Raw genomic sequence first — 27,500 nt, 5'->3', positions numbered from 1 at the left:
CAGCGCCGCTGCTCCGGGGTAAAGCCGGGAAACGAGGGGAAATGGGGGGGGAATCTGTCCCCAGGGTGTTCCAGGGGGTCACCCCACGTCCCTTGTCCATCCTGTCTCTGTAGGCTGAACCGGGGACCCCTCGGGCCGCCCCTTCCCACCTGGTCCTGAGCTCTGGCTGTTCTGCCAGCGTCTCCCCTGGCTGGGAATCTCCCTGCAGACACTTCCATCCATCTCTCAGCGCTCCACACGGGCCAGAACTGCCCAGGGACATCGCGCAGGCTGTGGCACTGTCCTTTCCCAGGTTTATCCCCTGTGGATGGCGTTTCTTCCCCATGGATGGGGTTTATCCTCCATGGATGGGGTTTATGGATGGGGTTTATCCTCCATGGATGGGGTTTATCCTCCATGGATGGGGTTTATCCTCCATGGATGGGGTTTATCCCCCATGGATGGGTTTTATCCCCCATGGATGGGGTTTATCCTCCATGGATGGGGTTTATCCTCCGTGGATGGGGTTTATCCTCCATGGATGGGGTTTACCCTTCATGGATGGGGTTTATCCTCCGTGGATGGGGTTTATCCTCCATGGATGGGGTTTACCCTCCATGGATGGGGTTTATTCCCCATGGATGGGGTTTACCCTCCATAAATGGTGTTTCTCCTCCCTGTATGTGATTTACCCTCCGTGGATGGGGTTTATGGATGGGGTTTATCCTCCATGGATGGGGTTTACACTCCGTGGATCGTTTACCCTCCGTGGATGGGGTTTATGGATGGGGTTTATTCCCCATGGATGGGGTTTATTCCCCATGGATGGGGTTTACCCTCCATAAATGGTGTTTCTCCTCCCTGTATGTGATTTACCCTCCGTGGATGGGGTTTATGGATGGGGTTTATCCCCCATGGATGGGGTTTATCTCCCATGGATGGGGTTTATCCCCCATGGATGGGGTTTATGGATGGGGTTTATCCCCCATGGATGGGGTTTATCTCCCATGGATGGGGTTTATGGATGGGGTTTATCCCCCATGGATGGGGTTTACCTTCCACAAATGGTGTTTCTCCTCCCTGTGTGTGATTTACCCTCCGTGGATGGGGTTTGTCCTCCGTGGCTGACCCAGCTGGCTCCCAAATGCAGCATCCCGCAGGGATGGCGTTCCCCTCTCCACGTTTGGGCCGTGTTTGCTGGGAGGTGAGAACTTTACAGAGCAGAGTAATGAGCACATGTGGCTGAGCCACTGCTGGGAGCCCATCTGGGCCTGCCCTGCTCCTCGGGAGCAGCTGGGGAGCACAGAAAGGCAGCAGAGGGAGCTGCCCCGGCACAAGTGCAGCAGCTTGACCCCCTTTCCCCCTGACAGGGCTGTTACCTTTTAGGATCAAAGCTTTTCACATTTGGTCGCTGCTCTTGAAGGAACTCAAGTGTTTCCACTGCAGCCCTGAGTGATTCTGGCTCTGCTCCTGCCACCCAGCCCCGCTCTGCTCTGTGAGCAGCTCCTTGAAACTGGAGTTTACAAAAATAAAACCCAGATTAAAGCCAGTGCAGCTGCCCCGAGGTTTAAATCGATGCTGGTATGATGTGCTGCCAAAGAGAGAATTACTCAGGAGTGTGGATTAGAGCTGTTTGTCTCCAGGAAGACCTGCTCTTCAAAGCCAGGGAATTTTCCCAGCTCTGGCTGGTGCATCTTCAGACACGAGGCTCTGGTGCCCTGCTCCGTGGGCACCAGCCTGAGTGATCTCGTTTTTATCACAGCCGCTTCATCTCCTTTCTTCCTCTTCACCTCTTTCTTCCCGTCTGCTTTGGTATTCTCCCATGCTCCTGCTTTGGCTGGAATCCGCTGGCCAGGGCTGCCCTCCAGCCCTCCCGGTGCTGCCTCTCACCAGCTGTAAAAACTTCAAGGCTTTCAAAAATATTTTTCTTCCTGTTGGGAGAGAGGTTCCTTTTTTTTTTTTTTTTTTTTTTAGTGGTGTTTTTTGCTCGTTCTGAGCAGCCCAGCTCTGCTGAGGGTCCATGCACAGGGAAGGTTTGGGCTGTGCCATGCCCAGAGCAGCAGCGCTGCCGTGCCGTGAGGGATGGGAGCAAAGGGCTCAGGGCAAGGCTGGGGCTCAGCAGCACTCCTGTGGATCCCCATTTGGCCCTGGCACTGAACCCATGTGCAGGTTTGGGGTCCTGCTCTTGCTCAGCCCACTGTGGATCCCCATTTGGCCCTGGCACTGAACCCATGTGCAGGTTTGGGGTCCTGCTCTGCCTCTCCCCACTGTGCAGCCCCATTTAGCCCCAGCTCTGAGCCCCATGTGCAGGTTTGGGGTCCTGCTCTGCCTCTCCCTGCTGTGCAGCCCCATTTGGCCCTGGCACTGAGCTCCATGTGCAGGTTTGGGGTCCTGCTCTTGCTCAGCCCACTGCAGATCCCCATTAGGCCCCAGCTCTGAACCCATGTGCAGGTTTGGGTCCTGCTCTGCCTCTCCGTGCTGTGGATCCCCATTTGGCCCCAGCTCTGAACCCCATGTGCAGGTTTGGGGTCCTGCTCTGCCTCTCCCCCCTGTGCAGCCCCATTTAGCCCCATCCAAAGGGAATTCTGCATTTCTGTGTGCAGGGAGGGGTGGGCTGGGGGTGCCATCCCCACCCTGAGCGAGTCCTTTCCTCCCCAGCTCCCAGCCCCAATCCTGCACTCCCAGGCTCCCCAATGCCGGTCCCAGGGCATTGTTTGTCCTCCGGGGACTGAAATGGCAGCCAGACCTCCCCAGCTGGGCCTGCTGAGCTCAGCCTTGCCTGGGTGGGCTCAGGCCGGGCTTTGGCCGCGTCCCCACGCTCGGGGGGCTCTCACAACAGGGTTGGGGGGACAGTGAACACCGGGGGCTGTGTGGGGTGGGACACGCAGGGGCTGGGGAGCACCGAGTGCCTCTGCAGGGCCGATGGAGGCGGCCTGCATGGGCTGATGGATTCGGCTTTATTTATTAATGTTCCGTTTCTGGCTTGTTTGTCCATCTCCTTAACAAGGTCACGGCTGTAAAACAAAAATAGCATCCACCAGGGATCTCAGCCTCCCCTATTAAACCTCCTGAAAAGAAACACGGGCTGGATCTTTAAATATAAAAAATCCACCTCGGCACGGGGGAAGGGCGAGCCACCAGATTTCCCTCTGAAGAGCAAATTTCTTCCAAAAAACCGAGGACCTGCTTCCTCATGTGTCGAGACCCCAAGACGGTTTAATTTCGGTGTCAGTGCTAATTGATTGGAAGCAACAATTTTGCCAGACAAAGCTGTAAATTAGTTTCAAATGGGGGAACCGGGCCACCCACCGCCCAACGATCGAATTGCAGCAACAACATTAAACACGGAGCAAACCATAACGCGGGGAAGGAAAACCCAAGTGAAACCAGATTTGCGCTCGCTGCCTTTCCCCGGCAAAGTGGAACCAGATGGTTTGCGGCTTTGATAATGAGCGGGGCCGATTCTCCCAGACGCAGCTCGGGCCGAGCGCCGCACAAAGGGATGGGCTGGGAGCGAAGCCCCCCGGGCGGGAGCTCTGCCTCCGGAGACCACCGGCACGTCAGCCCCTCCCAGCCAAACATTGCCCAAATTGGCTCCTAATTGCGCCAGCCGAGCTCGCCGGGCCGGCCCTCTCATCCATCGCCCGCCGCCAAATCCCAGCGCCGCTCCCGCTGCTCCCGGCCGCGGATGCCAATCCCTCCTGGTTTTCCTGCCAATCCCTCCTGGTTTTCCTGCGAATCCCTCCTGGGTTTCCTGCAAATCCCTCCTGGGTTTCCTGCGAATCCCCCCCGGTTCTCCCGCGGGGCTGCCCCGAGCGGGCTGTGGGTCTGGGGGAGCTGAGGGATGCTCCCCACAGCCTGCGGTGCTGCATCCCCCTGCAGCCCAACCTTGGGGCTGTTATAGGACCCCAGGGTCATCCAGGCTGGGAAATCCTTCCCCAGCTGTGCCCATGCCCACCCTGTGCCCAGCCCTGAGTGCCACCTCCAGCCGTGCCCTGGACCCCTCAGGGATGGGCACTCCGAACCTCCCTGGCAGCCCCTGCCAGGGCCTGGGCACCCTCTCCGTGGGAAATTGCTCCTGGTGCCCAACGTGAAACAGGAGAGTCTGTGGGGTGAAGGTGCTGAGAGCTCTGAGGCTGCTGAGCAGCTCTGGGATTGCTGAGCAGCTCAGATCTGCCCCAGTGGGAGCTCTGCTGCCTCGGGGCTGTGTCCTGCGCTGGGGGCTGGCTCTGACCCTGTGTGAGCAGCCCTGGGTACGTGATGGGCTCAGGGCCCTCAGCCCGAATTCGTGCTCTGGTTTTGTTCCACGGGGAGCTTTTCCCATCTCCTGTCGGTGTCACCTCCAGGCCTGGCTGGAACCAACCTGCAGGTGCTTCCAGAGGCCAGGTGGAGTTGAGCATCAGCCCATCCAGACCTTTATTTGAGCTGGGTCTGGACGTTCAGGAGGTGAAATCTGTCCTGGGTCTGGGTCTCTCATGGCTTCGTGTTCCTCATGCAGCAGAAGGAAGGAACCCTTGGTGGTTCCTTCTCTCGTGCCAGAGCTGGGTCTGCATTTATGGCTGGGTCTGTGTTTGTGGCTGGACTGAGAGGTGTTTTCCCAGCCTAACCACCCTGTGACTGCATTTCCTGCCCCGGCAGGGACAGCACAAATGCTGCAGTTCCGCGAGGAAAGTCCCCACATGGAACCACAGGCCTGATCCAAGCTCAGCAATTCCACGTGTCCCACTCAATGACCTGATTTTGGGGTGCTGGGGACACAGGAACTCGGGGCTCTGCTGGAAAAGCTGGTGGGAATTCCTTTTGACTCCAGGATGCTGATTCCAGGCACAGAAGGGCTCATCCCTGCAGGCAAAGCCCCCTTGCCCTGGGCTGGGGTCTCCTCGTGGCCACAGCAGCTCCAGAATGTGGAGGGGGGCTGAGGGAAAAGTTTCCTGCCTTTCTCCCTTTTAGGATGTGAAATATGAGTGTTCTCCAAGCCGAGGCTTCCCACAGCCCCGCTGGGAATGGGTTTGGCACAGGAGCTGGCAGAGGCAGGTCGGTGGGGAAGCACCAACAAGGAGCTCCTGTGGCAGCCTCCGGGAGGCGATGGGCTCTGAAAAACCATCAACAAATAATCGCAATTTCCTCTCGGCCCTGCGGCGGGGCGGGCTCGGAGCTGCGAAACCGCCGGAGCGGCCCCGGGGCAGGGCAGGACAGGCGGGGCGGGCTCGGGGCCACCCCGGGGCCGGAGGGTGACCCCAAACCCCGCAGAAATGGGGCGGGAGCGGCTGCACGGCCGGGCCTGGGCTGGGGAACTTTGGGGGAAATTTGGGAGGAACATCAGAACAGGATGCCCAGGCTGCTGGAGTCCCCATCCCTGCGATGTGACCCTTGGGGACATGGATGAGTGGTGGCCTTGGCATTGCTGGGGGCACGGCTGGGCTTGACCTCAGCGAGGTTTCTGAGCTAAATGATTCTAAAAAGGGGCAGGGCTGTCCGGGTGAAGCCTCCTGGCCTCTCCGCAGAGGGGGACAGCTCAAGGTGGGCTGGCTGGAGGCCGGGAGGGTCCCCTGGATCCCACCTGGATCATGACCTGGGAACAGCTCAGGGTGGTGTCTGGGAGGTCCCTGCATCCCACCTGGATCGTGTCCTTGGAACAGCTCAGGGTGGGCTGGCTGGAGGCCGGGAGGGTCCCCTGGATCCCACCTGGATCTGTCCCAGGAGCAGCTCCGTGCCCCGGGCAGCATCCCCAGCGCCGCTCCGCCGCTCCCGGGGCTGGTGGAATGAAACACGGCGCGCCGCAGCCGCGGAGAGCGCAGGAAATTCCCACCGGGAGCGGAGAACACCCCGTGGTCCTTGAACTTGCGAGGACTCGCAGCTCTCATTATGCATGCGGCATCTTCCCCCCCGGGTGCCGGCGGAATTACAATGCCGGCTTCTCCGGGGCTAATCGCTGTTTTGAGCAACAAGATTGATTGCTTTCTCCTTTAATTATTTGCAGATCACTGAGACTTTGCGGAGTGCTCTAGGTGACATAAACCGCAGTTTAGCGTGCTGGCATGTGCCCATCTCGGGGATTTTTCCAGCTCAGCCACCAGCGGGGCTGTGGGAAAGGAGCAGCGCAAACATCCCTGTCCTCTGCTGACCCGCCTGGCGCTCCGGCCTTCATTCCGCCCTAATGGGGCGCTCCGGGGAGCAGACGGGGCGTCTCGTCCCTGTCCCCATCCCTTGCGGATTAACCTGCTTCAGTTGAAGCCCTTTACGCTTTTTCAGTGCTAATTCGCGGCTCGGCTCGGAGCCGTGGGCGGCGAGGCGGGCGGTGCCAGCCCCGTGTGGCGGTGCCAGCCCCGTGTGACAATGCCAGCCCCGTGTGGCGGTGCCAGCCCCGACCGGGGCTGCTCTAGGGGCAGCACGGGGTGCCCGGGGGGTGTCTCGGAGCTGCCCGGGCTCTGCTGGCCTGGAAAGGCAGCGGAGGAGCAGCCGCGGAGCCCGGAGCGCCGCGATCCCCGCGTCTGCAAAGGTCACCGCATCCGCAGCTCGGGCTGCTGCAGGGCCGCGGGACATCTTGTGCTTGTCGGGTCTCATCGGGGAGAGCGGAGCGGGCTGCTGGCCGTGTCACACCGAAATAGCTCTGCCCGGCCGGGGAGGGCTTGTCCGGGTGCCCTGCAGCGTCTCCATCCGTGCCCGCCTGGGCCGTCCCCAGCTCCATCACACCTGTGCCAGCCCGGGTAGGAGGATGCCCAGAGCCACCTCGGGCACCGGACCGAGGAGTTTTTGTGCTGAGGAGACAAACGAGCTGTAGAGAAATGCACGTCTGCTCCATAATTCCAATTAAAGCACAGCTTGGCGCTGATTAGATCTAGAAGTTACATCAAGAAAAGGGAAAAAATGTAAATAAGCAGTATTATTTCCCCCCCCACCCCCATCCTTTCGACAGATGGAGCCGCGCTGATTAGCTTATCTGATCTCTTGTGAGAGAACAAATTGTTGGTGGGAAGCGCTTTGTGGGTTCCGACTCCGCTCGGGCTGGGGGATGGCGGCGATGACGCCGCGTTTGTTCCCCGGGCTGTTCCCGCACGCCGAGCCGCTTCCTGCGGCCCTGGGGGCAGCTGGGGCCGCCCGGCCCGGTCCCACTGTCCCGTGCCTTTGTCACCATCCCATCCTGGTCCTGTCCCCATCTCCGTCCCCATCCCCTGCCCCCACCCCGGCCCTGTCCCCGTCCCCATCCTGTCCTCACACCATCCTCTCCTTCTGACCACCATCCTGTCCCCATCCCCATCCCTCTGCTGTCCCCATGCCTGTCCTGTCCCCATGCCTGTCCTGTCCCCATGCCTGTCCTGTCCCCATGCCCATCCCTGTCCTGTCCCCATCCCCATCCCCATCCCCATCCCCATCCCTGTCCTGTCCCCATCCCCATCCCTGTCCTGTCCCCATCCCTGTCCTGTCCCCATCCCCATCCCCATCCCCACCCTGTCCCATCCCCACCCCTGTCCTGTCCCCACCCGGTGCAGCCCCCACCGGCCGTTCCTGCTGGTGCCGGGCTGGCTCCTCCGTCTGCTTTCGGGAATAAGGTTTTTCTTAAATGAAATCACTTCCTCGGAGTAATTACATCAGCTAATTAGGGACCTAATTGGCTAATTAGAGCGAAGTGACAGCTTCTCCCCTGCGCGGAGCAGGAACACGGTGTGACTGCAGAGCTCTGGCTGCCAGCGCAGGGGACAGGGGTGGCAGGGCCAGCTCTGCCTCCTCAGCCTCTGCAGGCGCTGGGGCTGCCAGCACGGGGATGTGGGCACGGCTGTGGGTGCTGGGGCCCTGCTGGAAGGCTCGTGGGGGCAGGAGATCGGTGCCAGGAACCTCCAAAGGCTTTGGGGCAGCGCCTGCAGCTCACACAGGGCTGGGGATGCAGGCCAGTTGTGCAATGGTTTGGGTGGGAAGGGACCTCAAAGCCACCCTGACATGGCAGGGACACCTCCCACTGTCCCAGGGCGATCCAAGCCCCATCCAACCTGGCCTGGGACGTTCCAGGGGTGGTGAATGCACAAAACCTCATCCTCCCTTTGCTCTGGGCTTGGCTGTGCCGGAGTGTCTGGTTGGGAGCAAGGTTTGGGTGGGATCAGAGGGAAAGGGTGGCTGTTACTTTCCCCATCCCTCTGTGTGCTGCAGACAAAGGGAGCTGAGCTCCCTGCCTGCTCTGTGGTTGGGTTTGGCTCCTCTCCGGAGCCCTTGGATGTGGTTTGTGTGTCGAGGGCTGGGAGCTCAGCCCTGGATGCTGCTCCCTGCTCTGGCACTGCTTTGGGGTGGCCTCCAGCAAATTTCTCCTCAACCCCGGGCTGCTTTTGCTCTTGTGTGCCAGCCTTGCCTTATAAGTGACCTCCTTGGAGCGAAACCACGTCTGTGCATCCGTGACAGGCCCGGCTCCTGCTGGGAGCCACGTAGGCTCCATCCCAGAGCAGCCTGGGCATCTAAATACAGCCCTGCTATTCCTGGGAGCGCCCAGCTGGGAAACGCCGGCCCTCGCCCACTGGGACTCACCCTGCACGTGTCAGCAGCTGGACCCTGCCTCCAGGTCGGGCCGCAGGGCTGAATCCCGGGTGAAACCCAGCTCCAGGTGGGAACCCAAAGGGGCTGCAGTGCTGAATTCTGCGTGAAACCCAAAGGGGCTGCAGTGGCTGAATTCCAGGTGAAACCCAAAGGGGCTGCAGTGCTGAATTCCAGGTGAGAACCCAATTCCAGGTGAAACCTAAAGGGGCTGCAGTGCTGAATTCCAGGTGAGAACCCAATTCCAGGTGAGAACCCAAAGGGGCTGCAGTGAATGCACCTGAATCCCAGGTGAGAACTCTGCCCAGGGCAATTCCTTCCATCCTGCCCTGCGTTACACCCCCTGGCTGAGCTGGGATCTGCGCCCGAACCCAACCAGGGGCTTTGGGAGGGTCTGAAGCTGCTGTGAACATTTCCCCATGTTCAAACCCACAGCTGCTCTCACGGACACTGCTCACTGCCAGTGCTGGATGCTCCCTGGGACGCCGTCAGGGTCTCCACAACCTTCCCCTGGCTTTCCAAACGTGCCAGGAGGTGGCACAGAGCGAGGCTGTGGCACAGCCCAGGCTGCTCCACGATGTTTGCGCAGCTGGGAGGAAAAGGCCTCGTGGCACTTAAGGGTAAAGCGGTTTCCAAGTGTTTCTGTAGCTCAGAAAAGAATATTTCGTGTGCAGCGAGAGGAAAGCAGGCAGGGAAAGGATGTTAAATTGCTCCAGTCCACTGCTCAGGGAATTTTTGTGGACTCGGATTTTACCAGAGGGAAAACGCTGCTGTGGTGGTGATGTGGAGTGCCAAGGAAAGGAGGCAAGGCTGCCCCTGCTCCCAGGGTGACAGGTGGGCACTGTGGGAGGGGAGGCAGGGCTCAGGAGATGCCTCAGTCCCTGCATGGCCCTGGGGACATGGGGACAATGCCAGCCCCCCTCACTGAGCTCCCCTTCCTGGTGTGAACCCGCCCAGGAGCCAGCATCTTCCTGTCACGTCCTTTTAAATGCAGAAAATTCCCTTAAAACAGGTTGTTCCCAGAATTTGGGTTTCCTGGGGCTCTTGTTCAGCAAACCTGGGAGGAACCAGCTCCGAACAAGCCTTTCTTGTCTCTCTCACTTGAAATGGAATTTTGGTTTCTGAAGTAAAACAACAGGAAAAAAAATCCGTTTCAAATCAACGTTTTGACTTGAAATGTCATTTTGTTTTTAATTGAAGAACCAGAATGAAATGACATTTTAAGTCAAAATGTTAATGTTTTGCTTAGACGTCTCCCATGGGAAAATTTAAATGTTTCAGCAGGGCTGACATTTGCCTGTGAAAGATTCCCAAAACCAGGGGGTTCCTGCGAGCAGGGGTGAGAGGGGTTCCCAGGGTGGTGCCTGGACAGGCCCTGCAGGTGGTGAGGGGCGTGGAGGGGACATCCCTGGGGGTGTTGGTGGCCAGAACTGCTCCAGCTGCCCTGGGATGAGGCTCCAGGGTGGAGCTGAGCAGTCCCAGGGTGGAGCTGAGCAGCCCCAGGGTGATGCTGAGCAGCCCCAGGGTGATGCTGAGCTGGTCCCAGTCCCAGGGTGATGCTGAGCAGCCCCAGATGATGCTGAGCAGTCCCAGGGTGATGCTGAGCAGCCCCAGATGATGCTGAGCAGTCCCAGGGTGATGCTGAGCAGCCCCAGGGTGATGCTGAGCCACTGCTCCTCTGGCATGTGAAACCACAGCTCTGCTGATTCTGGGTGTTTCACACGCCCTGGCTGGGATGGGGAGCTCCTGCCTTTCCTCCAGCCCAGTGCTCCTGCCCCGGGCCTGGGGATCACTGATCCAGCTCAGGGAAACGCTCAGGAGCTGGGGAGAGGGTGAGATTTGGGGCAGGGCAGCTGTGCAGTGCAGTGCAGAGCAGATGGGCAGTGCAGGCTGCCCCTCCTGCAGGCTCTGTGTCCATTCCAGGCACAGAGCAGCAGCAGGAGGATTTCTCTCTGTGCCAGGTCCCCTCACCCCCGTTTGCTGCGGGGCCAGGGCTGAGGCTGAGCGGCTGTGACAGGGCAGGAGCAGGTCCTGGCAGGGCGAGGGACTGGGATGAGATGGGGCTGACACCTCCCATTCCCCTGCTCGGGGTCCTGCGGTGCTGGGGGGGCTCCGTGCCCTGGGCAGCTCCCTCTGTGCAGCAGAGCAGAGCAGGAGCAGAGCAGGAGCTCCCCAGAGATCTGTGCCTGCCCTGAGGGGTCCTCTCGGGGCTGGACCCCAGCTCCAGCTGTTCCTCTCCTGCTGGATGGAGGCAGCTCCAAGCTGGACAGCAGTGAGGGGCAGCAGCGTTATCTGGGAGGGCTAAAAGAAATTTTGGCCAAGCAAATCCTCTCCATGGCGAGGTCAGTGAGCTGGAAGTGTCCAAGGGCAGGAGAGAGCAGAAATGCTCCTGGGAAGGGGGTTTGCTGTGGGACCCAGAGCTGCCTCTGCTGTGGGATGGGGCTGCTCCAGGATGGCACAGCAGCAGTGCCCACGTCCAGCAGCACGAGCTGGGCCCTCAGTCAGTGCCAGGTCCCACTCCCCAGGTCTGACAGCTTTGTGCAGCTGGGGAGCCAACAAGGGTCCCCAAGGAGAGCAGGGAGCTGTGAGAGCGACGTTCCCTTCAAACCAGTGGGATGGGCTGGGATCAGTGGGATGGGATCAGTGGAATAGGATGGGATCAGTGGGATGGGATGGGATCAGTGGGATGGGATGGGATGGGATGGGATGGGATGGGATCAGTGGGATGGGATGGGCTCAGTGGGATGGGATGGCATGGGATGGGATCAGTGGAATAGGATGGGATGGGATGGCATGGGATGGGATCAGTGGGATGGGGTGGGATGGGATCAGTGGGATGGCATGGGATGGGATCAGTGGGATGGCATGGGATGGGATGGGATGGGATGGGATCAGTGGAATAGGATGGGATGAGATGGGATGGGATGGGATCAGTGGAATAGGATGGGATGAGATGGGATGGGATGGGATCAGTGGGATGTGATCAGTGGGATGGGATCAGTGGGATGGGATGGGATCAGTGGGATGGGATGGCATGGGATGGGATCAGTGGAATAGGATGGGATGGGATCTCGGCACCTCCCTGCCTCCTCCTGGCTGCAGCCTGGCATGGGGAGCACAGAGACACAGGAATGCCTCCAGGGCCTCTCTCCTGCACAGCCCACACCTCTCAAAGAGCTCCAGTGTGGAGCTGGTGCCAGCACAGACCCCACATCCCCCCCGTGCTCTCCAGCCTTGCCCTGGCTGCTCCCAGCTGGGTTTGGGGCTCTGCTGTTCCCCGAGTGGGTGCTCTGTGCCCCTCTGCCCTTCCCGGCACCCAGATCTGCCACATCTCTTCCTGGTGTGTGCTGTGGCAAAGATCCCTGCGGGAACACAGAGCTGTGCAGGAGCTCCCTGCAGGTGAAATCCCAGCCCGAGGAGCACCCGGGGCCACCGGGGCCGCCCTGTTTGCTTTGGAGGTGTCTGCAAACACCCAAATTATCTGTAATTATTGCTGGAAACCGCCCAGCCTGCCTCTCCTGGTTAACCAGCACTGGGTTCCCTGCTGGCAGCAGCTCCAGAGCCCTGCTGGGGACATCCCAGGGAGGCTTTGGTGTCACCTGTGGGTACCCAGGCTGAGCTCTGCCCGGGGCTGCTCTCCAGGGCTTTCCCCCTTCCCAGCCACTGCTGGAGTGGGATGGTCCACACCGTAATTCAGAGCTTACTTGAGATAGTAATGGTTGTTCCCAGGAGTAAGCCAGCGATGAAGATTGGATTTGCCTGAGGCTTCATTAGCAGGGGAAGGAGCTGAACCATCATTTTCGGGGTATGGGCCAGATAGCTTGTTTGGCTGACCCTACTAGAAAGTCATATAAAGTAAGTATGGAGGGTTTTGATTCCTCTAGTGTCGGTTCCATTCCTGCTTTTGTAAGTACTGGGAGATGAGAGGGCTGGTATGGCTCCACGTTCACTTTTCATAGTGACCCTTAGCGTTCAGGCACATTTCCAGAGGTGACTTTGGGTTCCTGCCTGAACACCCCAGCTCCATGCAGAGCACCCTGCCCTGCACCAGCTCCTTGCAGAGCATCCTGCACCATTCCCAGCTCCAGCTGGACACCCCGGCCCTCCCAGTGCCCCGAGGAACCGCAGACCCAAACACCCAGCTCCCTGCCCTGCACCATTCCCAGCTCCAGCTGGGCACCCCGGCCCTCCCAGTGCCCCGAGGAACCACAGACCCAAACACCCAGCTCCCTGCCCTGCACCATTCCCAGCTCCAGCTGGGCACCCCGGCCCTCCCGCTGCCCCGAGGAACCGCAGACCCAAACACCCAGCTCCCTGCCCTGCACCATTCCCAGCTCCAGCTGGGCACCCCGGCCCTCCCAGTGCCCCGAGGAACCACAGACCCGTCTGTGCTCGGGTTTAATTGCTGCTTTTCTGGAGCACTTCAAAGAATGTTTCTAACCGCAGTATGTGGCACATATTATTAGATTTGTTTTTGGAATATAATGATAAACTGTTGCCATTATGGAGGTAGACGTAATTATCTGAAATCTATTTTAATCTATTCTGCCTTTTAAATATTCTATGTTCCCTTTTAATAAGAGGTAGCATGCAGCCTTTGATGTTGTAGCGGAGGTGTAGAAAGCTCTCCTCTCCTTGCTGCAAATGTTAATTGAATAGCCTCCCTTTCTCTTCATTAGCCGCATTAGCTTGCATTAACACCTTTTAATATCTCTTTAAAATCTTGTTCAATTTACTTTCTTTAATCTTTTCCTTTCCCAGAGTGTTGCATCACTTTGATCCTCATCTTCTTCTTTTCTTTGATGGCAACTTGGAGTTTAATTTGTATTTGAATTGAAATGGAAATTTCCTAATTCCCCAGAATTCAGCAGGCGTTTTACAAGGGTTTGGCATCTGCATTAGCATTTGGGGCTGCCCGTGCTGGGGAGGGATCCGGGAGCCCTCTGGGTTCTCAGCTCCCCTCCGGTGCCAGGATGCCAGGCAGGGAGGTGAGGGCTTGTGCAGCACCTGCTGCTGGGGCTGATCCCAGACCCTGGGTGTTCCTGGTGGTGCCGAGGGCTCAGCAGCACCTGGGGAGCTCCAGAGGTGCAGAGCAACCCCTGCATCCCTCCAGAGGTGCAGAGCAACCCCTGCATCCCTCCAGAGGTGCAGGAGCAACCCCTGCATCCCTCCCTGCCAGCTGGGCAGCGCTCACAGGAGCCCCTGTGCTGCTGGGCATCAATCCTGGGATGGGATGGGATCCTGAAATCCCACCCAGTGCCCCCCCTGCCATGGCAGGGACACCTCCCATTGTCCCAAGGGTGCTCCAAGCCCCATCCAGCCTGGCCTTGGGCACTGCCAGGGATGCAGGGACAGCCACAGCTCTGGGCACCTGTGCCAGGCCCTGCCCATGGCCTCCTCTGGACTCTCTGACTGTGGATTGTTAGGATTAAAATGTAAGAAATCAGCTCTCCTTTGAAAGAAATACTAATTTTTTTTTAAGGCCTTTATTCCCGATGCTCTTCCTCAGAGCACTTGATATTTGTCAAAAGCACCTTGGTGTGGATTTTAACAATAACAGCACAGATGAATCACTGTTTTTTTCTGAGTGCTTTGAATGGCACTCGGTGAGCCCAAAAGAAGAGGCTGTTGATTGATGCATTATTCCCAGGCTTGAATTCTTGATTTCTGTAAATGCTTTCCTCCCCTGCAGAGCAGTGACTGGGATATGGGGCAGCCCAGTCCTGCTGGGACCATGGCTCGGGCTGGTTTGGCAGTGCTGGGTGGCCCAGAATGCCAAATCACCGAGGGGCAGAGGCCTCCCAACATCTGAGCGGCTCAGAATGCCAAATCACCGAGGGGCAGAGGGGCTCCCCAACATCTGAGTGGATCAAAATGCCAAATCACCGAGGGGCAGAGGGGCTCCCCAGCATCTGAGAGGTTCAAAATGCCAAATCACCGAGGGGCAGAGGGGCTCCCCAGCATCTGAGCGGTTCAAAATGCCAAATCACCGAGGGGCAGAGGGGCTCCCCAGCATCTGAGCGGCTCAGAATGCAAAATCACCGAGGGGCAGAGGGGCTCCCCAGCAGCAGGGCGGCTTGTGCAGTGTCCAGGTGACACTTCCCCGTGTCCCTCATGCCTGGGGCTGCCTTGGGTGTCATCCCTCAGCTCATCCCAGCCCCTCCTGCCCCCTGGGATGCTCCACACACCAGGCAGGGCTAAGGAAGGGCCATGGTGAGTGCCCTCAGCAGCTCCAGAGGGATGCAGGAATTTGGGACGAGGCCGATCTTGTCCCTCCCAAGGCTCTCAAAGGCTCCCGTGTGGGAATGGCTGGATCTCCAGGCTCCAGGGAGCGTTCCAGAGCAGGGACTGTGCTGTGCTGCTTTGTGCTCTCACCTCCACAGCCCTGTGCGCAGAGGGGAATCCACGGCGTGCTTTGCATCTTCTCCCTTTTAGATCCCCGCAAAGGAGGCTCTGATTTCTGAAGCGTTGCTCTTTTCCTTCTCTTCCCTTTCAGGGAGAGAGCTTTGCTGGGAGGCTGGCGCTGTGCTCCTGGGGAAACGGCAGGTTTGTCACTTCCCACCCTGTGCCTCTGATCCTCCATTTAAACCAGAGGCAGCGGCTCAAAGCGCCTCCCAGGCTGGCAGGGAAGGGCTGTGTGAGATGGAAGGATGCAGGGGATGTCTGTGAGGGATCACAGCCGATCAGGGAGCACGGGGAGGTGCCTTGATGCGGGGTCAGGAGCACGACCTTGCCCCAGGCTCCTGGCAGAGCAGCAGCATGAGCTGGATGGGATGGGGAAGGAGCGAGACAATAGTGTCAGAGGGGCAGAGCTGGCAGTGTTCTGTGTCCTTCCTCAGCCACACTCCTCCTCCTCCTCGCCACAGCTGGCAGGTGTGTCCTGCTGGATACACTCCAGGCACGTGTGGCCTCCTGGATCAAGGTGTGAGCTTGTCCCCCTGTCAGGTGAGCTCCTCTTGCCTCTGGTGCTGGTTTTGGGCTGAAAGGAGCTGGGGGTGTGACCTGGCTGTCTCTGAGGGCTCTGTTTGGGACGATCAGCAGGGATGTGCCATCACACTGAACCCTGGACCTTGCTGTGTCCCCTTGCCCAGCTCCGGGGGCACAAGGACCTGCACCAGTGCCACCTCCAGCAGGTCAGGCTCAGCTCAGTCCCACTAGCCCAGGGGTGCAGGGAGAGGAGCTGGGGGCTCTGTGGATTGAGGCAAAGTGCCGTTCCCATCCCAGACTTCCAAGGCACCTGGTGAGTGCAGCGCTGCTCCGGCTGGCTGTGGCCCTCTCCACTGCTCCGGATCCTGGCAGAGAAAAACAGCCCGGAGCACTGTTGGTTTTCCTCCCTCCTCACGTCCTGGGAGAGATTTGTCTGTGCACTGCGCCTGATTGAAGTGGACTTTTATCTTCCTGCTGATTTTCCTGTCTCCAACCCTCTTGGTAAACCTCACGCTCTGGTGGCAACCTCGAGCTGTGAAAGCCCAGAGGGAGCCCAGCCCGGTGCCTGGGTGGCACTGGAGTGGCACGGGGGTGCCTGGGGCTGGCAGCGGCCTGGCAGCCCCTCTGTGGGTGCCCGGGGCACCTCGGGGTGCCCTTCCCACAGCCCCACAGCGAGGGCGGCCCTGGGGACAGACCCCACCGCGCCCGGCGGTGCCGCTTGCGCAAGGTCCCGTCACAAACCGCAGCGGCTCCGGGGCCTCCCAAACACATCCAAACACGTGTTGGTGATCCTGCCCGGTCCTGCCCGCTCCTGTGCGAGCCTGGCTGTGTCATCCCAGCCCGCAGTTTCACCAGCAGCCCTCGGGAAGGGCCTGGCGTGGTGGCGTGAGAAGCTGCCCCTGGATGTTGGCGTGGCTGCTGCGCCTCTGCCTCTGCTTCTGCACTCGGGGCTGCTTCTCGTGATTTACAGCACGGAAAGAGGCACAGGATGTGAAACCCGGCCCCAGTCGGGTTTAATTAGGTTATAGATGAGAAGAACAAAGAGCCCGGGGGGCTGAGGGCTGTGGCAGTACCAAGCCTTGCTGGCGGTGGCAGTGGTGCTGGGTAGGTGGGGTGGGATGTGCTCCTTGCCTGCCCTGCTGGGTATTTGCACAGTGCCCTCCTGCCACCCCTCTGCAGCCACTGCCAGGTGCCTCCAGACCCTCACAGCTGGTTTTTGACAGCAGACTGGGCCAGGAGCCTGCTGTGCCCATGGGCTGCCCCGTGGGATTGGGGATGCTGGCAGACCCGAGGGCTGGGCCGTGCTGGGAGACACTGGCTCGGGGAGCTCTTGGAAAAAGGCTGCAACAAAGCAGCTCCTCGGTAATGCTGAGACTCCAAGGGAAGGAGATTTAAATACTGCCAGGAGGCTGTGCCCACATGAAGGGAAACAAACCCAGTTTTCCATGTGCTTTGGTCCAAAGAGCACCGAGCATCCAGCACAGACCCCCTTTGCTGCAGAGGGAACGTCTTCGACGAGGGTGGTTTGACTTCAGAGGCGTATGCACAAGAATGAGGAATATTTCCCATTATTAAATCCAGTTTTATTTGCTTACAACTTTACAGTTAGCTCGGGGGGGAAAAGCTTTCTGTGGGCAGCGTCTGCTTTAGGTTGAAACTTTGTATTTGGGAAGTTTTGGCGAAAACAATCCGACCACATCAGAGAGCGCTGGGAGGGAAGCAGTCTGCTTTGACATGTTGAAAAAGCCAAATGAAAGGCACGCAGAGCCCCCTGGCACGCTGGGCAGCACGGCAGGAGCCAGGGCTGCTGGCACCCACCCCGTAGCTCCAACACTGCCCTGGGTTTGCTGCTCTTGGGGCAGCACAGATCCTGAGCTGGGCATCCCCAGCCACTCCCAGCATGGCCCAGTCTCTCCCAGTCTCTCCCAGCACATCCCAGTCTCTCCCAGCACGGCCCAGTATCTCCCAGTCTCTCCCAGCATGGCCCAGTCTCTCCCAGTCTCTCCCAGTCTCTCCCAGCACATCCCAGTCTCTCCCAGCAGTGCAAACACCAGGGTGGGGATGCTTGGGCTGCATGTGAACGAGAGCACATCGCTGATATTGGATTCATTTCATCAGTGCCCAATTCCCCTTCCTCCCTCTGCAGCAGGAAATCAGAATTTCCCCCTGAAAGCTGGGCTGGGTGCTGGGCTGTGTCTGACATGTCCACCTGGAGGGCTGCTGGAAGGAGCACCCATTTCTGTGCAGATATTGGTATGGAAATCCAGCAGGGTTATTAGGCGGGGAGCGGTGAATTTATTCTGGTCATTTATTATTGATAGGTAACATGACACTGTTTTAATAATGTTCTCTGATCCTGCTGCAGCTCGGCAGGGAGGGGCCGGAGGAAGCTGGGGGGAAACCAAATCTCCTTCCCACGTTTCTGTAAGGTGGTGCTGGGTCTGCTGAGAGCCTGGCTGAGCCCCGGTGCCCCCTCAGCTGCCAGCCTGGCCTGGTCACGGAGCGAGCAGGGGGCAGCTGGCACAGAGGGTGCTGGACACGGAATCAGAGAATCCTGGCACGGTTTGGGTGGGAGAGGACCTGAAATCCCAAACACGTGTTTGTGTTCCTGCCCTGGGCAGGGACACCTCCCACTCTGCCAGCTCGCTCCAAGGCCTGTCCAACGTGGCCTTGACACTGGGAGAGGGAAATGACCCTCAGCCCATCCCAGGAACTCCTGAGCCCCTGTGCCTCCCAGCAGGTATGGGGTGCTGGAATGCCCCTTTCCGTGGGCACTGGGGCTGTCAATGCCCCTTTCCGTGGGCACTGGGGCTGTCAATGCCCCTTTTCCCATCCCCGAGGGGCTGCAGGGGGAATCCTGAGCATGACCTGGGGCTCTGCAGGGGCTTCCTGGAGCCAGCCCTGGCCCAGCTGGGCCCGGCTTTGTTGGGAGCAGCTGGAAAGCCCGGCCGGGTCTCGCTTGGCTGAGGGCACAGGAAGGAGGAGGCACCGGAGCTGCTCCCGCACAAAGCCCGAGCTGCACTAATCAGCTTTTTAATCCTCCCCAGGACAATCAGAGCCTGCCTGGCCCAAAGGGACCCCCGGCCCTTGCAGAGCTCGGGGCTGGGCTTGGCTGCCCAGCCGGGCATCCCCGCGGGCACCGGGACCGGCTCCAGCAGCTCCTGCAGCTGGCACGGGCAGGGACCGGCTCTGCAGCATCCCAGCCGTGCCCTGCTTGTGCCACTGGGCCTGGCATCTCCTCCCTGTCCGTGCCTGCTCTGCCATTGTCCCTGGGAACAGGGGACAGCATTGCAGCAGGATCTGCTGCCCATCCCCTGCCCCAGGCCGGGACCCTGCTGCTCCCGAGGGACCCCAGATCCCATGGCTGTGGGACTGGGGGGCACCAGCCGGGTGTGCAGGGGGTTCTCTTGGGGTGCAGGGGCTCCTCTCGGGGTGTAGATGATCCTGTTGGGGTGCAGGTGATCCTATTGGGGTGCAGGTGATCCTATTGGGGTGCAGGTGATCCTATTTGGATGTAGGTGATCCTGTTGGGGTTCAGGTGATCCTGCTAGGAGGTAGATGATCCTGTTGGGGTGCAGGTCATTCTGTTGGGATGCAGGTGATCCTATTGGGATATAGGTGACCCTGTTGGGGTGCGGGTGGTCCTGTCAGGGTCCAGCTGGTCCCGTTGGGCTGCTGGGCCCGGCTGCAGGCACAGGGAGCTCCGACACCCACGGATCATCACCCCAGCCTCCTCCCCATCAGCCCTGCCAGCGCCCAGCCGTGCCAGCCTGGCCGGGTGCCCCACAGGTGTGTGCTTTGGGGGCAGACTCTGGGGATGAGCAGGGCCCCCCAGGACTCTCCCCTCTGTTTATCCCGGCCCGGAGCCGCAGCGGTGCCGAGCAGCTCCTGCAGAGTTTGCTCAGGGTTATGATGTACAGAGGGCTGGAAATGAAAGGGAATATCGTGCCTTTGAAAAGGAGAGGAATCGTGTCTGCTGTGTTAAATTCAGAGACCTGGATGTGGAAAAAAAAAATGCGTGTGGGTGTGATGAAAAGCTTCCCAGGAGTTCATGGCGTGTAATTGGGCTGGGAGGGAAATCAGGAGCTGGGCACGGAGGGGACACAGGGGAGGAGCAGGGACACAAGTGCCACAGCCCGGGCTGCTGTTTGAACAGCCCTGCGAGTCCCAGAACGGCCCATTAGGAATTAAAGAGATGCTGTTAATCCGGGCTGGAAATAAAGCAGGACACACACGAGCCCGTCTGGTTGGTCTGGCCCGCTGCTGGTGTCAGCTTCAATTGGAATAAACAAGTGTTGCTGGGCTGCTGCAGCTCCTGGAAGGCAGAGCAGGGCTGGGAGCGCCGCTCCCACATGAGAACCGCTTGCCCAATTCCTGCTCATTTTTAAAGACAGGCGGTTGTGAAAGCGAGAGGGTACTCAGGGGTGCTCATTACCACTTCTGCCTTGCAAGAGTTTTCCTCCAGCGCCCATAAAAACCCCGCTCGCTCTCACCAGAGACTCCACATCAAATATTCAAGGCAGATTACACCCAGAGCCACACAGGAGGAGGGGGGGAGGGAGAAAAAATCCCTCTAAACTGTTCAGTTGCTTTAATAAAGGAGCCAAAAAGGTTAAGAAGGAGGAAGGCAGGCGGGAGGCAGGGAGAGGCTCGGTGCTGGTCCCGGGGCAGCGCTGCTGGCAGTGAATGCCAGCCCAGCCCAGCCCAGCCCAGCCCAGCCCGGGTTTGAAGTGGGTGCTGCTCCTGCTGAGCCAACTCGGGGCACAGGTTGGGTGAGCCGAGCCAGGAGCAGAGCCCTGGCTGGGGAGAGCTGCACGTGGCTGTTCCAGCAGCCCCAGCAGTGCTGCGGGCACCGAGCAGCTCCCAGCTCCAGCTCCAGCTCCCAGCTCCCAGCTCCCAGCTCCAGCTCCAGCTCCAGCTCCAGCTCCCAGCTCCAGCTCCCAGCTCCCAGCTCCCAGCTCCAGCTCCAGCTCCAGCTCCAGTTCCCAGCTCCCAACTCCAGCTCCCAGCTCCAGCTCCCAGCTCCAGCTCCCAGCTCCCAGCTCCAGCTCCCAGCTCCAGCTCCCAGCTCCAGCTCCAGCTCCCAGCTCCCAGCTCCCAGCTCCAGCTCCAGCTCCCGGCTCCCAGCTCCCAGCTCCCAGCTCCAGCTCCCAGCTCCCAGCTCCAGCTCCAGCTCCCAGCTCCCAGCTCCCAGCTCCAGCTCCAGCTCCAGCTCCAGCTCCCAGCTCCAGCTCCAGCTCCAGCTCCAGCTCCAGCTCCCAGCTCCAGCTCCCAGCTCCCAGCTCCCAGCTCCAGCTCCCAGCTCCCAGCTCCCAGCTCCAGCTCCCAGCTCCCAGCTCCAGCTCCAGCTCCCAGCTCCAGCTCCCAGCTCCCAGCTCCAGCTCCAGCTCCCAGCTCCAGCTCCCAGCTCCCAGCTCCAGCTCCAACTCCCAGCTCCAGCTCCCAGCTCCCAGCTCCCAGCTCCAGCTCCCAGCTCCCAGCTCCAGCTCCCAGCTCCCAGCTCCAGCTCCCAGCTCCCAGCTCCAGTTCCCAGCTCCAGCTCCCAGCTCCAGCTCCAGCTCCAGCTCCAGCTCCAGCTCCAGCTCCAGCTCCCAGCTCCCAGCTCCAGCTCCAGCTCCAGCTCCCAGCTCCAGCTCCCAGCTCCAGCTCCCAGCTCCCAGCTCCCAGCTCCCAGCTCCCAGCTCCAGCTCCAGCTCCAGCTCCAGCTCCCAGCTCCCAGCTCCCAGCTCCCAGCTCCAGCTCCAGCTCCAGCTCCAGCTCCCAGCTCCCAGCTCCAGCTCCAGCTCCAGCTCCCAGCTCCCAGCTCCAGCTCCAGCTCCAGCTCCAGCTCCAGCTCCAGCTCCAGCTCCCAGCTCCCAGCTCCAGCTCCAGCTCCCAGCTCCAGCTCCAGCTCCAGCTCCAGCTCCCAGCTCCAGCTCCCAGCTCCCAGCTCCAGCTCCAGCTCCCAGCTCCCAGCTCCCAGCTCCAGCTCCCAGCTCCAGCTCCCAGCTCCCAGCTCCAGTTCCCAGCTCCAGCTCCAGCTCCAGCTCCCAGCTCCCAGCTCCCAGCTCCCAGCTCCCAGCTCCAGCTCCAGCTCCAGCTCCAGCTCCCAGCTCCCATCTCCAGCTCCAGCTCCAGCTCCAGCTCCCAGCTCCCATCTCCAGCTCCAGCTCCAGCTCCAGCTCCCAGCTCCAGCTCCAGCTCCCAGCTCCAGCTCCCAGCTCCAGCTCCAGCTCCAGCTCCCAGCTCCAGCTCCAGCTCCAGCTCCAGCTCCCAGCTCCCAGCTCCAGCTCCCAGCTCCAGCTCCAGCTCCAGCTCCCAGCTCCAGCTCCAGCTCCAGCTCCCAGCTCCCAGCTCCCAGCTCCAGCTCCCAGCTCCAGCTCCAGCTCCCAGCTCCCAGCTCCCAGCTCCAGCTCCAGCTCCAGCTCCCAGCTCCCAGCTCCCAGCTCCCAGCTCCCAGCTCCCAGCTCCCAGCTCCAGCTCCCAGCTCCAGCTCCAGCTCCCAGCTCCAGCTCCCAGCTCCCAGCTCCCAGCTCCCAGCTCCCAGCTCCCAGCTCCCAGCTCCCAGCTCCAGCTCCAGCTCCAGCTCCAGCTCCAGCTCCCAGCTCCAGCTCCCAGCTCCAGCTCCAGCTCCCAGCTCCACGGGTGCTGCTGTTCCTGCCCCGGAGCCCTTGGATGGAGGCGGCTCTGGCCCTGCACACAGCGAGCTCACTGCTGCTGCTGCTGCTGCTGGGGGAGGTTTGGGTGGGAAAGGCTGGGTGTCGGTGTCCAGGTGGCAGTGGGGCCCGGCCAGCCTCGCTGCTGGCAGGGATGTGGCTCTCCCTGGCAGCCCAGGGTTCATTCCGGTGCTGCGGTGCCCCAGTGAAACGCCCCAACCCTGCCAAAGCTCCCGGGAGCGCCACAGATAACATCTCCCCCCCAAACACGCTCTGCTCTCTCCCTCTCATGTTTTCCTACCGCCTAATTACCTTTCTCCTGCTGCTGGTGCTGCCAGCCGAGCCCTGGCTGCGGCGTGAGCCCGGCCCGGGGCTGGTTCTGGGCAGCTGTGCCATCCTGGCTGCTGGCACAGGGCCGTGCCCGCGGCTCTGGGGGCACCTGAGCAGCACTGGGGGTGGTGAGCGGCCTGCAGCAGGCCTGGGGTGCCTGTGCGGTCCCCGAGCCCTTCCCACCAGCCCCGCCTGTTATTGGGGATGGTTTTGGGCTGTTTGCTGGGGGGTTTGTGTCACCCCAGTGTCACAGTGGGGACACTGAGCCCAGGACCCAGCCCTGGGCACCCCCAGGTCACCCCAGGCCCCTGGGGCTCCCTGTCAGAGCCTGGTGACACGGGTGTTTCTCGGGATGGTGTTTTATTCCTGTGGTCTTGTTTCTGGTGGAAATTAGTCAGCGTTCCAGGGCACAAACCTCAAGCCACGGCCGCGTTCTGAGCCGGCTCAGCGCTGCCACCATTCCACAAACCACTTCCTTCCTTCCTTCCCTCCCTGCAGCCTCCTGCAGCCAGGCCTGAGGGCGATCACAGGGCAGGGAGGCAGCAGCTGGGCATCCCCAGCCAGGCTCTGCTCCAGAGCACGGGCACCACGTGGAATCCAGGGCCCCAGAGTGGTTTGGCTTGGGAGGGATTTAAATCCCATTCCATTCCATTCCATTCCATCCCATCCCATCCCATCCCATCCCATCCCATCCCATCCCATCCCATCCCACCCCGTCCCGTCCCATCCCATCCCATCCCATCCCATCCCATCCCATCCCATTCCATTCCATTCCATCCCATCCCATCCCATCCCATCCCATCCCATCCCATCCCATCCCATCCCATCCCATCCCACCCCACCCCTGCCATGGCAGGGACACCTCCCACCATCCCAGGCTGCTCCAAACCCCATCCAGCCTGGCCCGGGGCATTCCAGGGGCAGCCACAGCTGCTCTGGGCCCCTGTGCCAGGGTCTGCCCACCCTCACCATCCACCTTTGCCATGGGCACAGACATTTTGAGGAAGAGGGGATTTTTTACAGCTGGGTGCTCCCTTTCCTGGAGCTCCTGCAGAGAGGGAGGACACGTAAGGGAGCTGTGCAGGGCCCCCAGGCACAGCCCCCCACAGCAGATGCATCCCACTGATTCCTTGCCTTGGGTGGCAGGCTGCAATTTGTGTTGGAGTTTGGCTTTCGAGTGAAACTCTTGGCTTGTCACTCTCAAGGCACAACACGCTCCCTAAATAGCAGGCTAAATTTCCCCACCTAGCCTTAAAAAATAAAGGAGTCCTCTGCCAAATGAAAGGACATATTCCAGTATTCTTTGTTGTTGCAACAAATTGGGTGGATACTGTCAGACTTCTGTATTCTGGGAATACTTCCAGAGCCTCTTTCTGTGTGCAAGTCGGTTACCATGTAATTGTCAACTTAAATTGCAGTGTTGGATAACTGAGCTGGGGCTGAGAGAATCTCTCTGCGAGCCTCAGCCCGGGGCCCTGCGAGCCAGGAGAGGGAGCAGAGGGGGCTGCAGGCCCGGGGGGCTGCTCTGGGGCTTTGGGGTGTCTGTGGTGGCACCATGCAGATGCTGAACACAGCCCTGCCCGGGCAGGAGGGGGTCACAGAGTCACTGGGGCTGGAAAAGCCCCCCAGGGTCATGGAATCCGTGCTGTGCCCACCTTGTCACTGCATCCGGGCCGTCCTGGGGCACCTGCAGGGCTGGGGACTCACCTGGGCACCGGTTCCCTGGAGGTCACAGCCAGGGCAGGGCACAGGGGACGGGGACGGGGCTGTCTGTGGCTTTGGGGACGAAACAAACGCTGCTTTCGATGCGATGGGAACGTCTTCACCCTCTTCCTTCCCCTTTCAAGCCGGCAGCTCGCTGTGCTGTGTTTGTTTTAGCCCCAGTCCCGCTGACAATTAGCGCTCCGAGGCCAGATTGAGCTGTTTTTGCTTGTTTTCCTTTTCCACTTTGATTTCCACCTCCTCCAAATTCTTAATCCTGCTGAATATTTCATCTCCCGTGAGCCCATCAACGGAGGGGCTCCCAGCGGGGCCAGCTCTGCTCCAGCTGCTCTGCTGGAGCTGCAGCTCGGAGCAGCTTCCCCTGGCCCGGCCGCAGCATCCGCGGTGGGAACCGCGATGGGCACGGGGGAGCAGGGGCTGGCTGGGAACGCGGGGCTGCCCTGCTTCCCACCTTCCCTGGCACCATGGAGCTGCCCTGGCACCGCGGAGCTGCCCTGGCACCGCGGGGCTGCCCTGCTTCCCACCTTCCTGGGCACCGCGGAGCTGCCCTGGCACCACGGAGCTGCCCTGCTTCCCACCTCCTTCCTGGGCATCACGGGGCTGCCCTGCTTCCCACCTCCTTCCCGGGCACCACGGAGCTGCCCTGGCACCATGGAGCTGCCCTGCTCCCCACCTTCCCGGGCACGTGGGGAGCTCTGTGCGGGCCTGGGAGGGAGATGCTGCCCTTGGGTTGGGAAGGGAAAGGGTCAGGGTGGTGTGAGCCCCAAGGGGTGCGCTGGGAATGACCAGGGGTGGTCCTGTGGGGTCAGGGTGGTGACAGACCCCAAGGGGTGACCCCTGTGACAAAGGGTTTGCTGGGATGTGGGAATGACCAGGGATGGTCCTGTGGGCTCAGGGAAGAGCCCAAACTGGGAGGGCCCCACAGGGGTCACCCAGCCCAGACCCCCCCGTCGCTATTGGACACGAAAGGAACACAAGCGCACGCTGTTGTTCTCAAGGTGAAGAAAAAAGGGAAGTTTGTTTTTTTACTCTGACATTTATAGTTTTCTAAGTGTGACCGTGGGTTGGAGGGTGACAGTGCCACCTCTCCAATGACACTGGACAAACTAATAGTCTATCAGCTTTTTTTTCTTCTATAAAGGAATGCAAAACAGTGAGTTATTTACAGAAAGTGTGTGAGAAAGTTCTCTACAAGAATGTCAGCATCAGAAGGCTTAGAAAATCTTCAAAAATCAGAGTGACACCCCCCAACAACCCCACCCTGTTCACCCCTGGGAGCGTGTTCCAAAGGCTCCTGGAGCTCTGGCAGCCTCAGGGCACTGCCCAGCACCCTCTGGATGCAGAACCTGTTCCAAATATGCACCTACCCCAGCTGCAGCCATCCCCTGCCCCCTGCCCATTGTGATTCCCCACCAAAAGCTGCACTTTGCCTCCTTTCCTGTGGCTGCTTCCTGGGATGCCCTGGGGCTCAGGGCTGGGGCCCTGCCCTGCGCTTGTGCTGCTGACAGAAACACTTTCTGATGGGCAGCTGCTTTCCCCTGCCTGTCAGAATGTCATTTCCAGCTCTGCAGGGCTGTCCATTGGGACAGACACGCTCCCACTCCAGATCCCTCCTCCTGCCTGCAAGGACAGCTGCCAGAGGGGCTGGCTCTGATGCCAGCCTGGCTGGGGCCATGGTGTCCCTGTCCCCAGGGCTGATGTCACAGGGGGTGGCTGCTGTTTGTCAGGAGCCCCTTTACCACCCAGACCTGCTCCTCGATGTCCCTTTTACCATACAGATCCTCAATGTCCCTTTTACCATCCAGACCTGCTCCTCAGTGTCCCTTTTACCATACAGATCCCTCAATGTCCTTTTTACCACCCAGACCCGCTCTTCAATGTCCCTTTTACCATACAGATCCCTCAATGTCCCTTTTACCACCCAGACCTGCTCCTCGGTTCCCCTTTTACCATCCAGACCTGCTCTTTGATATGCCTTCTACCACCCAGACCCCTCCTTGCTCCTCAGCATCCCCGTGGATTTGCAGGGCCGTGTCTCCAGGAGGAACCCCCTGACACAAAGCAGCTCTTCCAGCAGGCTCAGGGAGCCCTGCAGAGCCCCAGTGCCGCTCACCTGCACCCTGTGCTCCTCAGGGAGCCCTGCAGAGCCCCAGTGCCCCTCACCTGCACCCTGTGCTCCTCAGGGAGCCCTGCAGAGCCCCAGTGCCCCTCACCTGCACCCTGTGCTCCTCAGGGAGCCCTGCAGAGCCCCAGTGCCCCTCACCTGCACCCTGTGCTCCTCAGGGAGCCCTGCAGAGCCCCAGTGCCCCTCACCTGCACCCTGTGCTCCTCAGGGATCCTGCAGAGCCCCAGTGCCCCTCACCTGCACCCTGTGCTCCTCAGGGATCCCTGCAGAGCCCCAGTGCTGCTCACCTGCACCCTGTGCTCCTCAGGGATTCCTGCAGAGCCCCAGTGCCCCTCACCTGGGCCGTGTGCTCCCGCTCAGAGCCCCGGATGGCTGCGGGCTGGCTGGGACGAGCATTCCCTGGCAGCAGGCGGCTCCAGGAGCCGGTGCCAAGGGAGCTGCGGTGGCATATGTTCCCTCTCAGAGCAGGGTTACACCCCCGGCTCATTAGGAGCTCCTTGCCTCGTCTGTCTTGGGGCATATGCAGGAGGAGAGGCCGGTGCCAAGCTGGCAGCGCCGAGCAGCAGCTCCCAGAGGCTGGCAGGGAGCTTTCTCCTGCACTTCTCCTTGTGCTCCCGCAAAAGGTTTCTGCTGCACTTCTGTGCTCCCACAAACGGCCCCGAGCATCCCCGAGCATCCCCGAGCATCCTGTGCATCCCTGACAAGGAGAAGGTCGGGATGGGTGGGCAGGAACCCAGCAGACCCCTCCTGGTGCTCCCGAGGACGAGGCCGGTGCCAGGGGCAGCCCAGCCCCGATGGGAATTCAGCACATTCCTGAATGATGGCTCGGGTGGTTCAGCAGGATCTGGAGCCCATGCTAATGGCTCGTCGCTGAACCGTAAGTGGTTGTGTTGTACTTTGGATTTATTGGAGGCCAAGGGATTAATTTCCTGAAATATACGGTCATGATGTTGAGGTTAAATTAAGATCTCATTCAAAAGGATTCTTTTTATTATATTTAATTTGTAACCCCTTTTCTCTAGCCATTTTACAGCTATTCCTCCCCCTCCCTTCAATGTTCAGTGTCATGTTTCCAGGAAGAATCTTATTTCATGCAGACTAAGAGCATTTTTCAGTATAACCTTTTACAGTTCCTCACCGTTCGAGTTCCTCCAGTCTCGCTTGTTTATACACAACAAGGTCTTAAATCCTCTCTTGGAAAATAAAGATGTTGATGCAAAAGCAACAAGAGCTTCTGGCAGAGCTCAAATCCATCCGTTTCTCTC

Source organism: Melospiza georgiana, chromosome 13 (assembly GCF_028018845.1).
Source record: "Melospiza georgiana isolate bMelGeo1 chromosome 13, bMelGeo1.pri, whole genome shotgun sequence".
Classification (NCBI taxonomy): Eukaryota; Metazoa; Chordata; class Aves; order Passeriformes; family Passerellidae; genus Melospiza; species Melospiza georgiana.
Note: the sequence above shows the minus strand (reverse complement) of the source record.